This window comes from Aquarana catesbeiana, linkage group LG03 (genome assembly GCF_042186555.1).
Source record: "Aquarana catesbeiana isolate 2022-GZ linkage group LG03, ASM4218655v1, whole genome shotgun sequence".
Lineage (NCBI taxonomy): Eukaryota > Metazoa > Chordata > Amphibia > Anura > Ranidae > Aquarana > Aquarana catesbeiana.
In genome coordinates this window covers 377,551,998-377,564,264 of record NC_133326.1, presented here as the reverse complement: position 1 = coordinate 377,564,264, position 12,267 = coordinate 377,551,998, and the positions used below count along the sequence as shown (strand labels likewise).

General features: G+C 42.5%; 1 protein-coding gene across 1 annotated transcript in view; it reads left to right on the top strand.

Moving 5' to 3' along the window:
• Positions 1-12,267, top strand: part of RNF14 (ring finger protein 14) — an 87,004-nt gene that overhangs the window by 43,211 nt on the left and 31,526 nt on the right. The window lies entirely within an intron of this gene.

Here is a 12,267-nt window from a genome sequence, read left to right as displayed (position 1 = left end):
CCATCTATTTACACAGACCCCCTTCTCGATTCCTGCAGCTACTCCTAAATGTCCCATCTTCCCTGCAATATATTTTGTTCTTCTCCCATGTTTTTGGTGGTTCTTGGTAAGGATGTGGTTCTCCTATTTGTCTCTCTACTTCATATATTTTAGTAGCTATGCTCTTATTTTCTCATTTTTATGGTTGAGGTTATCCTATCCCTGTTCTCTCAGTATGCTCAGGCGCTTACTTCTGTGGTCTGTCCCCTGCTATCCACTGTAATATTCAAGTTTAAATTAAATGTTATACCTTGTACACACGAGCGGACTGTCCGTCAGAAAAAGTGTGATGGGAGCTTTTCATCGTATATTCCAGCCGTGTGTATGCCCCATCGGACTTTTTCCGTCGAAAATTCAGATGGACTTAGATAAAGAACATGTTCTAAATTTTTCCGACGGAACTAATTACTATCGGGAAACCCGCTTGTCTGTATGCTGTTCCGACGTACCAAAAACGACGCATGCTGTGACGCAAGTACGAGACGGAAGCTATTGGCTACTGGCTATTGCACTTCCTTTTTCTAGTCCCGTCGTACTTGTTGCACGTCACCGCGTTCTTGTCGGTCGGACTTTGGTGTGACCGTGTGCAGGCAAGACCGCTTGAGCAGAATTCCGTTGGAGAAACCTTCAGAGTTTACACCGGCAAAACCGCTCGCGTGTGCGTGGCATTAGAACCTCTCTTGGGTTGATATTGTTGTCTGTTGCTGTTTGGTAATTGCCTTTTTTCCCCCTGTCCTGGAAAGATAACAAGGGGACTGTTCCTAGACAGCTATCACCAGAACTGTTCCAGTGCCAGCTGTAAATTTTGCATTTCTATAGTTCTCTGTCCAAGTGATAGTGGTCACTGAGGCAAATAAAGAGGGATAATCTTCCCAGGGGTACACAGACAGTACTGAAAAACTGACGGGTCCTAATTCTTCTCCACTCTATCCAAAATGAAACCGTTTAGAACAGCTTTAGGCCCCTTTTACACAGGCAGACAATCAGGTCTGCCTGACAGTTTTTTTTAGGTGTACCCGATCGGACCATCCATTGCCCTCTATGGAGCAGCGGGTATCAACGAACATGTGTCCTTTGACACCCACCGACATCTGATACGATCCTGTCTACAAAAAAGTAGACGGATGGGGATCTGTTCCCCATTCGTCTATCGGATTGGATGGCCATCGGGTGTAAACAGACAGGTGTTCCATTTATATTTGATTGCCCATAGAGGACTGTGGGCTGTGTCCACTCCGCATAAGCAGAGTGGACATGGACAAGCCATCCACTAGCTCAGCGGGGTTCACCAGACAAGGTTCCATGCTGAGCCGGCAAAGTCCTCCGCACCATGTGAAAGGGACCTTAGATATACTTTCCCAGGTTTTTTTTCCCCAGTTTACCTGTTGTCTGGCAACCCTCTCACTACACTTCCTGCTCATCGCCCACTGTCATCTAGCCCCCTGTAGCCTTGTGCTGCTCCCACATTCAATGTCCCATTTCTTCTCTGATGATCTCTTTGCCCTTACAGTAGTGCACCGCTGCTCCGATCTTCTTTCTTTTCTAAGTGCCATCTCATCCTCCAGTACATTGCCCACGCAGCACAGCAAGCGAACTTGTGGAGGAGAAAGCTAACTGTGAGAAAAGAAAATTAAGTGCAGAAGTACTAGAAGTGCTGGGGGGAAGATAAGAATCCTACAGTTGCACCCAAAACCTTTGACCCCAAATCTGCCACCCACCTGAGAGAAGTGCTAATCATCAGAGATAAAATGTTTGGGTAGATTTACAGGATAAAAATGGGGTTTCTGTGTAAATGACTTTTTGTATGATACAAGGGTCCTTCTTTTATGGTTAAGAGCGCTAAGATGTCAAGGATGGACAGAGAAAGTAAGTTATGCACTAGGCACCTAGATGCTTATATAGTTACATAGTTGGTGAGGTTGAAAAAAGACACAAGTCCATCAAGTCCAATCCGTGCATGCGCTTTTATGTCAATATTACATTGTATATACCTGTATGTTGTGGTCATTTAAGTGCCTATCTAATAGTTTTTTTAAATGATCTATGCTCCTTGCTGAAACCACTGATTGTGGAAGAGAATTCTTCATCCTTACCGCTCTTACAGTAAAGAACCCTCTACGCAGTTTAAGGTTAAACAGCTATTCTTCTAATTTTAGTGAATGGCTGCGAGTCTTTTCAAATTCCCTTACGCAGAAAAGTTTTATCCCTATTGTGGGTTCACCATTACGGTACAATAAAACAGACAATAAGTTCAGTGCTTGTAATCTTCCTCATAACTAAGGTCCTCCAGTCCCTTTATTAACTTTGTTGCCCTTCTCTGGACTCTCTCCAGTTCCAGCACATACTTCCTGAAGACTGGTGCCCAGAACTGGACGGCATACTCCAGGGGCAGCCGGGCCAGAGTCTTGTAGAGTGGGAGAATTATCGTTTTATCTCTGGAGTTAATTCCCTTTTTAATGCATGCCAATATTCTATTGGCTTTGCTTGCAGCAGCTTGGCATTGCATGCTATTGCTGAGCCTGTCATCTACTAGGACCCCCAGGTCCTTTTCCATCCTAGATTCCCCCAAAGGTTCTCCCCCTAGTGAGTAGATTGCATTCATGTTTTTGCCACCCAAATGCATTATTTTACATTTTTCTACATTAAACCTCATTTGCCATGTAGTTGCCCACCCCATTAATTAGTTTAGATCTTCTTGCAAGGCTTCTACATCCTGCGGAGAAGCTATTGCCCTGCTTAACTTACTATCGTCCATAAATATTGAGACTGAGCCATCCCATTCTCCAGATCATTTATGAATAAATTAAATAGGATTGGTCCCAGGACAGAACCCTGGGGGACCCCACTTTCCACGGCGGACCATTCTGGGTATTCCCCATTTATTACTACCCTCTGAACTCACCCCGTAGCCAGTATTCAATCCATGTGCTCACCCTAATGTCCATGTCGACAGACCTTAGTTTGTACAGTAAACGTTTATGGGGAACCGTATCGAATGCCTTTGCAAAATCCAGATACACCACATCTACGGGCCTTCCTTTATCTGGATGGCAGCTCACCTCCTCATCGAAGGTTAATAGATTGGTTTGGCAAGAACGATTTTTCATGAATCCATGCTGATTTCTGCTAATGATACTGTTTTCATTATTAAAATCTTGTATATAGTCCCTTATCACCCCCTCCAATAACTTGCATACTATTGATGTTAGGCTAACTGGTCTGTAGTTCCCAGGGATATATCTTGGTACTTTTTAAATATTGGTGGTACATTGGCTTTTCTCCAATCAGCTGGTACCATACCAGTCAGTAGACTGTTCGTAAAAATTAGGAACAATGGTCTGGCAATTACTTGACTGAGTTCCTTAAGGACCCTCGGGTGCAAGCCATCTGGTCCTGGTGACTTATTTGTGTTAAATTTTTCAAGTCTATTCTTAATTCTATCCTCTGTTAGCCATGAGGGGGCTTCCTGTGACGTGTCATGAGGATAAACCTTGCAGTTTTGGTTACTGAAGCACCCGTTTCCCTCGTGAAGACTGAGGAGAAGAATACATTCAAAACCTTTGCCATCTCGCCATCTTTTGTAACCAGATTCCCTTCATCATTCTTTATGGGGCCAATATGATCTGTCCTCCCTCTTTTACTATTTATGTACTTAAAGAATTTATTTGGATTTTTTCTACTCTCCTCCACTATGTGCCTATCCTAAACAAACATCATTAATCCTACTGAACGTGTTACTTTTTTCAAAGATTCTGCAGATAGAAAATTTGAGACCCTCCTAAAAGCTCTCTTTAATCTTGCATGTCCAGCCCTAGAGCTAGAACAGTGAACAACCAACATGACCCTGTATTTTAGTATTGTGCTGTTACAGAGCAATCACAGCAGTTGCCTTCAGCCCTGCTTTTTGTGTGGATGTCCTAGAATATGTTCTGAGACAAATTTTCATAATGGCTCTAATCTCCATTCACATGAAAGAATCTTATGGCTAAAAGCTTGGATAGTTGAAGCTGCCTGCAAAAGGCCCCTCAGGTGTTAGCTTTTCCAAGGAAGATGTCTGTTAAAGCACTTCACCAGTCTATCAAAGAGGTCACAGGTGGGATGGTTTGACTTCCACAACTAAAGGTCCCAAGCACATCTAAAGGCTGAGCACCTCTCTGCTCTTACCCGGTTTCAACTTCCTTTCGGCACAAGGCGTGGCCTACAAAGGCCACCATACCTTCTTCACAATGAAAGGATGTCCTCACTCCTTAGATTGTGTGGGGGGCGCGTCTGTTACAGTTTGCCTTTCTGGTTCACAGACATCCCAGACCAATGGGTTCATTTGGTGGTTATAAGGGGTACAAAATAGAGTTCAAAACTCACTGCTTTCTTCTTTGAAATCAACCACAAGCTTCCCAAGGACAGCTAGATTTGAAGAGTGCCCTGAACTACCTCCTATCCCAGGGAGTCCTTGTGCCAGTATAGCCACAAGACAGGTTCAAGGGATTATACTTAAACCTGTTCACAGTACGAAAGCCAATCGGGGGTATTCATCCTATTCTGGACTTAAAATCCCTCAACAAATTTCTTCACATTCCAAAATTTCTTGTGGAATCTACAATGTTGGTAATTCTGTCTCTGAGACAAGGGGAATACATAGCATCTGTGGACATCCAAAATGCTTATCTGCTTGTTCCCATTTACCCACCTCATCAACGCTTTCTGCGCTTTGCATTGGTGGACAACCACTTCTAGTTTGTGACACTGTCTTTTTTTTACCTATTCTCTGCTCCTAGAGTGTTCACAAAGGTCTGAGCATCTCTACTTGCCCTTCTCAAAATGAAGGGAATCCAAGTCACATGCATCTAGATGACCTTCTTCTGAAAGACTCCTTCCTTTTGCAGCTATCCAAAATAGTTCACAAGATAGTTCAAATGTTCCAGACTTTTCAACAAATCTGCTCCCCAGCCTTTTCTTCACCTTGGAATACTTGGGTCAGGTCCTGGACACATCCCAAGCAAAAGTACTTCTCCCAAAAAATAGTTTTTCTTCCCTAAGAGCACATGCTTGAGAGTTTAGATCCAACAGGCATATTTTGAGGTTCTTCATGAGAGTTCTAGGCTTAAAGGTAGCCTCCTTCAAAGTAGTATTCACCCAATTTAATTCAAGAACTCCTACAAAACATCTTGTCGACCTGGAAAAAGCAGGTTCCTTCTCTTGATTTTACCCATGCTCAGTGGCGGCGCCAGGTGGGTGCTTGGGTGTGCTGAAGCTCCCCCAAAAAATCTTCAAGCACCCTCATAGCACCCCCAAAATTTCCACAGAGGTATTTTCTCCCAAAGGTGATTTCAACATTCCACCACAACGAGGACATTGTCCTCCCCTTCTTATGCCCTTCTCCTAAGTATCCAAAGGAAATCTCTCTACATTGTCTGGACATAGTCAGAGCCATTAGTGTATACGTCACAGCTACTCCTCCGATCAAACGAATGGATTCCTTATTTGTTATGTCCTCGGGACCTCGCAAGGGACACTCTGCTTCAAAGTCGACCACGATGGAAAAGAAATCTGATCGCGAATGTTTACATTCTAAAGGAGAAATCTCCTCCTGCATTTTCACGCGCTCATTCCTCCAGATTGGTCGGAGTTTCCTGAGATTTTATTGAAACAAGCCTCAGTTGTTTACGGCTGGCACCTGTTGTTTTTTTGTTCATAAATCCATTTTAAAGTTTTATCAGGTGGATGTGCAATTTTTGCTGATTTCTGCTCACAACGGCACTCTGTGCTAACTGTGTTAGCATAGTTCTATTTGCCTCATTGTTGCCCACCCTTCTAATTCATTGCTTGAGGATATCCCGTGGTGTATTAATACTCTGCCAGTGTCCTGTACTGTATGATTAAGATCAGAGGAATTCTCACTTACCTGTAAATTCCATGATACATTACAAGACACAGACCACCCTCTCTTCCATTCCTTGGTTTACTCTCCATTGCTTGCTATAAAACAGGACTCACTGTATGGGGCAAGGTTATAAGGGAGGCTCCCAGGGGGTTTATCGTCTACAGCTTTGTCAGTGTCAAATCGCCTGAAGATGTCTTTTAACCTATGGTGTATGAATATTCTGCTTGTGTCCTTACTGTACTTTAAAATATGGAACCTGTAGAAAAGTAGAAATTCCTCTTTTTAGCATGCTAAATGTCACCCACTTTGGGTTTATATCTACTTTAATATGTTAACAAAAAAAATACATTCTTTTATCCTAACATTACAAAGCTAATTAATAACATATTTAAATTAAAATATATTGTGCTTACCCAAAAAATTAGTGAAAGAAAATAGTGAAATCAAGTGTTATAGGTGCGGCAACTTCTGAAAAAATCGAAATACACTCAATTCAACATATATATATATATATATATATATATATATATATATATATATATATATATATATATATATATATACATATACACAGTGGGGACGGAAAGTTTTCAGACCCCCTTAAATTTTTCACTCTCTGTTATATTGCAGCCATTTGCTAAAATCATTTAAGTTCATTTTTTCATATTGACAGAAAAACACAGAATTGTTGACATTTTTGCAGATGTATTAAAAAAAGAAAAACTGAAATATCACATGGTCCTAAGTATTCAGACCCTTTGCTCCAGTATTTAGTAGAAGCACCCTTTTGATCTAATACAGCCATGAGTTTTTTTGGAAAAGATGCAACAAGTTTTTCACACCTGGATTTGGGGATCCTCTGCCATTCCTCCTTGCAGATCCTCTCCAGTTCTGTCAGGTTGGATGGTAAACGTTGGTGAACAGCCATTTTTAGGTCTCTCCAGAGATGCTCAATTGGGTTTAAGTCAGGGCTCTGACTGGGCCATTCAAGAACAGTCACAGAGTTGTTGTGAAGCCACTCCTTTGTTATTTTAGCTGTGTTGGAAGGTAAACCTTTGGCCCAGTCTGAGGTCCTGAGCACTCTGGAGAAGGTTTTTGGCCAGGCTATCCCTGTACTTGGCCGCATTCATCTTTCCCTCTATTGCAACCACTCGTCCTGTCCCTGCAGCTGAAAAACACCCCCACAGCATGATGCCACCACCATGCTTCACTGTTGGGACTGTATTGGACAGGTGATGAGCAGTGCCTGGTTTTCTCCAACATACCGCTTAGAATTGGGGCCAAAAAGTTCTATCTTGGTCTCACCAGACCAGAGAATCTTATTTCTCACCATCTTGGAGTCCTTCAGGTGTTTTTTAGCAAACTCCATGCAGGCTTTCATGTGTCTTGCACTGAGGAGAGGCTTCCGTCGGGCCACTCTGCCATAAAGCCCCGACTGGTGGAGGGCTGCAGTGAGGGTTAACTTTCTACAACTTTCTCCCATCTGCATCTCTGGAGCTCAGCCACAGTGATCTTTGGGTTCTTCTTTACCTCTCTTGCCAAGGCTCTTCTCCCCCGATAGCTCAGTTTGGCCGGATGGCCAGCTCTAGGAAGGGTTCTGGTCTTCCGAAACATCTTCCATTTAAGGATTATGGGGGCCACTGTGCTCTTAGGAACCCTAAGTGCAGCAGAAATTTTTTTGTAACCTTGGCCAGATCTGTGCCTTGCCACAATTCTGTCTCCGAGCTCTTCAGGCAGTTCCTTTGACCTCATGATTCTCATTTGCTCTGACATGCACTGTGAGCTGTAAGGTCTTATATAGACAGGTGTGTGGCTTTCCTAATCAAGTCCAATCAGTATAATCAAACACAGCTGGACTCAAATGAAGGTGTAGAACCATCTCAAGGATGATCAGAAGAAATGGACAGCACCTGCGTAAAATATGAGTGTCACAGCAAAGGGTCTGAATACTTAGGACCATGTGATATTTCAGTTTTTCTTTTTTAATAAATCTGTGTTTTTCTGTTAATATGGAGTGCTGTGTGTACATTAATGAGGAAAAAAAAATGAACTTAAATGATTTTAGCAAATGGCTGCAATATAACAAAGTGTGAAAAATTTAAGGGGGTCTGAATACTTTCCGTCCCCACTGTATATATGTGTATGTATATATATATATATATATAAGTGTACAAAACTGTGAAAGTTATCTTGTATCATAAAGTCCACACAATGATGATAAAAAATATTGAATGTTTTTTATATTCCAAAGCACAAAGTGGATAGCTGTATATTCAGCAGTGTGTTCTTATTATTTCATAAGGGAAAAAAGGAAGAAGCTTGGTCTCTTACCAGACAGGATGGATCCCAAATTATAGGAATCAAAGGTGCTTATTATCAGGTAACCACCTGCAGTATTCCACACTGTCGGCTCCCAGGTGAACAAGACCTCCTCCCGCTGTAATGATCGATCCAATAGTGATCACGGAATAATGTGCCAATTCTTCCCAATCCTTCAATAGGTCAGCTCAGTTGCTCAAACATATGTGGAATTCAAAGAAGCATCACAGATGCGTTTTCCTGTAAGACGCATCGTCTGGGAACGGAGATTCTGCGTTCCTAGTCGATGCTTCTTACAGGGAAACGCGTTGGGTAGAGTAATAATCTGTGACATCACCACGCACCAGCCTGCAGGGTGAATTCCACGGCTGTGTTTTACATGGATTTCTTCATTTGTTCATGGATGTGTAAAAATTTGGAATAAACACAAGTATTTTCTGCTACGCCATGAAATTTCTCCATCTTTGAATTCCACATATGCTGGAGAGCAACTGAGCTGACCTGTCGAAGGATTGGGAAGTATTTGCACATTATTCTTTGATCAGTGGTGGACCAATCATTACAGCAGGAGGAGGTCTCGTTCACCTGAGAGCGGACAGTGTGAAATACTGCAGGTGGTTACCTGATAATAAGCGCCTTTGATCCCTATAATTTGAGATCCATCCTGTCTGGTAAGAGGCCAATCTTCTTCCTTTTTTCCTCTATGAAATAATAAGAACACACCACTGAATATACGGATATCCACTTTGTGCTTTGGAATATATATATATATAGACATTAAATATATATATATATATATATATATATATATATATATATATATATATATATATATATATATATATATATATATATATAATTTTTTTTTTTTCAATTCTTTTATTTAAACAGAGGCCAAAGACAGGATTCATAACATCAAAGCAGTAAGGATACAGTACATGTTGGGTACAATGTCGCAAAATAACGTTGCCAGGTATAGAAGGGCGTTGCAGAGACCCCACACATAACTGGAATCGGTACCATACCCTGCACCCCTGGCCTGCATCTATAAATAATAAGCATTGTATGTCTATGAAGGTATAGGGATGCCGATTTTGCAGAACCGTAAGTCAACAAGATAAGATTCCGCAAATCCTATCTCAACCAATTTTCTCTTCTCCTCAAAACTAGAAAAGGAAGAAGGCGAAAGGAGGGGCTGTAGATGCCCTGAAAGTAGATTGAAAGGTGGGGGGGGGAGGCGGAAGGGGGGAAAAAAGGGGGAGGGAAGAGAAGAGAAGGGAAGCAGAGGGGTTACGGATGTACAGAGTGTCTGAGAATTATGAGATGGACTGATTTATTCAATGGCCATTGAAAGTCACAAATGACTCGCAAGAGATGTATTTTGAGATTAGTCGGCTGTATCGCGTTTGAACAAGGCCTTTCCATCATCAGAGTAGACGTACATGTTCCACAGAGTCCAAGTTTTGGAGTGTCGTTCATGCTGGTGTCTTGATGAAAGGACAAGGCCAATAGTCGGTGGACGCAGGGATTTCCAATTGAGCGTCGCACAGCTTGGCAGCGTCAAGGAGGCGGAGATTAATGGATTTCTTGTAGACTTTTTCTGGGATATTGGAGGCATGGAGAAGACAGATGCTGGGTCATCTGGGATTGGTCTTTCCGTTAATTTTTGTATAGTGTGACGGACCGTTTTCCAGAAGTGCTCTAGTTTGGTGCAAGAACAAAAAATGTGTAGGAGTGTTCCTTTTTCTCTCTGGCATCTCCAGCAGTGGTCTGATGTTGAGGGAGAAAACGTATGCAACAGTGATGGTGTGCGGTACCACCTGGACAGTATTTTAAAGTTAGTCTCTTGCAGTTTGGTACATATGGAGGATTTGTTTGTGAACTGTAGAATATTGTGTCTCTGGTTCGGAGTAAAAGTGCGGTTCAAATCCTTTTCCCAGGCAGTTAAACTGGGGAGCTGATGATTGTCTGGGGGTGTAATCGGTATATTATAATTGATAGAGAGGGCGTGTGGCAGAGATCCGGTGTAGGAACAATACTCTTCAAAAATATTGAGAGATTGGTCAAAGTTCTTAGTTGGAAAGTTGGAAAGCTCTCCAGAAGTTCAGTTAAAATGGGCCAGCAGGGTCTGTGAGGGCAGATGACGACGGCCAGTGTCCTGCTGTAAGGAAGTGAGTGACTTGGAACCTTCCTGACTTCACTAAATTCCAGAAAGTTAGGTCGGAGCATCCCTGTGAGAATAGTGGGTTTCCCAGAATCGGGAATAACGGCGAGTTTGAAGAAGAGAGAGACGTACGGAGGAATAGATGTGCACAGACACATGTAGTGGGTCCAATAAGGGAATGGCGTTTCAGGGCTCTGGGCAGCAATTGGTAGTACCAAGGTGCCCTCAAGAGAGATATGTCGCTTTGGGCTTGTTCTACTTGGGTCCACAGTTTTGTGTTTTGGTATCCACACCAATCAACGAGTTTACTCAGATGGGTTGCATGGTAGTATGTCTGCAAGTCCGGCACCACTAGACCCCCACACAATTTAGGTAGTGGCAGTAGTTTCCTGTATATTTGCGGCCTTTTATGGGCCCACATAAAATCAATAAACATACTCTGTGCTTGTTTAAAATAGCTGGTAGGGATGGAGATTGGTAGAGCTTGGAAGAGGTAAAAAAATTTAGGGAGGATGCTCATTTTGATAATATTGCAGCGGCCAAACCACGGCTGCAGTCTGGTCTGCCACGTAGTTAGGAGCGTTCTGACAGTCTTCAGGAGTGGAGGGAAATTCAGGTCGAAGAGTTGTGAGGGTTTTGAGGGTATAAAAGTCTCCAAGTATTTTAATGCAGATTTTGTCCATTTCAGGTTAAAGCTCGTTTGTAGATGAGATGGAAGTTGCTGCGATAAACCCACCCCCATTGCTTCGAACTTGGCAAAATTAATTTTCAGGTTTGATAATGCACCATAAATGTCAAATTCGTGTAGGAGGTTAGACAATGAAATTAGAGGGTTCGAAAGGGAAAACAGCATGTCATCTGCGTAGGCCAACACCTTGTGTTGGGAGTGACCTATGGTCACTCCGGTGATATCTGGGTTCAGACGTATAGTACATAGGGACAGGGCGAAAGTACCATGGTACTTTCCCTGAGACCATGATCGAGACACCTTTGTGATTTTGTCACCGGGTAGGTAGAATGGTATGTCGTAGGAAAGTACTTGTTCTTGAGGATAGGTAATTTGTCGTCCCTGAAGTGGGTTTCTTGGACAAAAGCGATATCCGCCTGGAGTTGGCGTAAGTCTTGTGAGAGCATCCGTCGCTTCTCAGGGAAATTAGGTCCTTTAGCATTAATTGAGATCACTCTGATAGTATCCATGGTTCAGTCTTCAGGAGGGAGGGGGTGGGGGGGAAACAAATATAGTTGGGATGGAACAGAAGGGATCAAAAAGATAGGAAGAGCGGGGGGGAGTAGATGAACAGAAAATTCGAGACACAGAAATAATAGAAGGAAGTAAGGGTGAAAGAAATGCAGGAGGCCACAAGTAGGGAGGTAACCTCTATATACAGTGGGGCAAAAAAGTATTTAGTCAGCCACCAATTGTGCAAGTTCTCCCACTTAAAAAGATGAGAGAGACCTGTAATTGTCATCATAGGTATACCGTATACCTCAACTATGAGAGACAAAATGTGGGAAAAAAATCCAGACAATCACATTGTCTGATTTTTGAAAGAATTTATTTGCAAATTATGGTGGAAAATAAGTATTTGGTCAATATCAAAAGTTCATCTCAATACTTTGTTATATATCCTTTGTTGGCAATGACAGAGGTCAAACGTTTTCTGTAAGTCTTCACAAGGTTGTCACACACTGTTGCTGGTATGTTGGCCCATTCCTCCATGCAGATCTTCTCTAGAGCAGTGATGTTTTGGGGCTGTCGCTGGACAACACGGACTTTCAACTCCCTCCAAAGGTTTTCTATGGGGTTGAGATCTGGAGACTGGCTAGGCCACTCCAGGACCTTAAAATGCTTCTTACGAAGCCA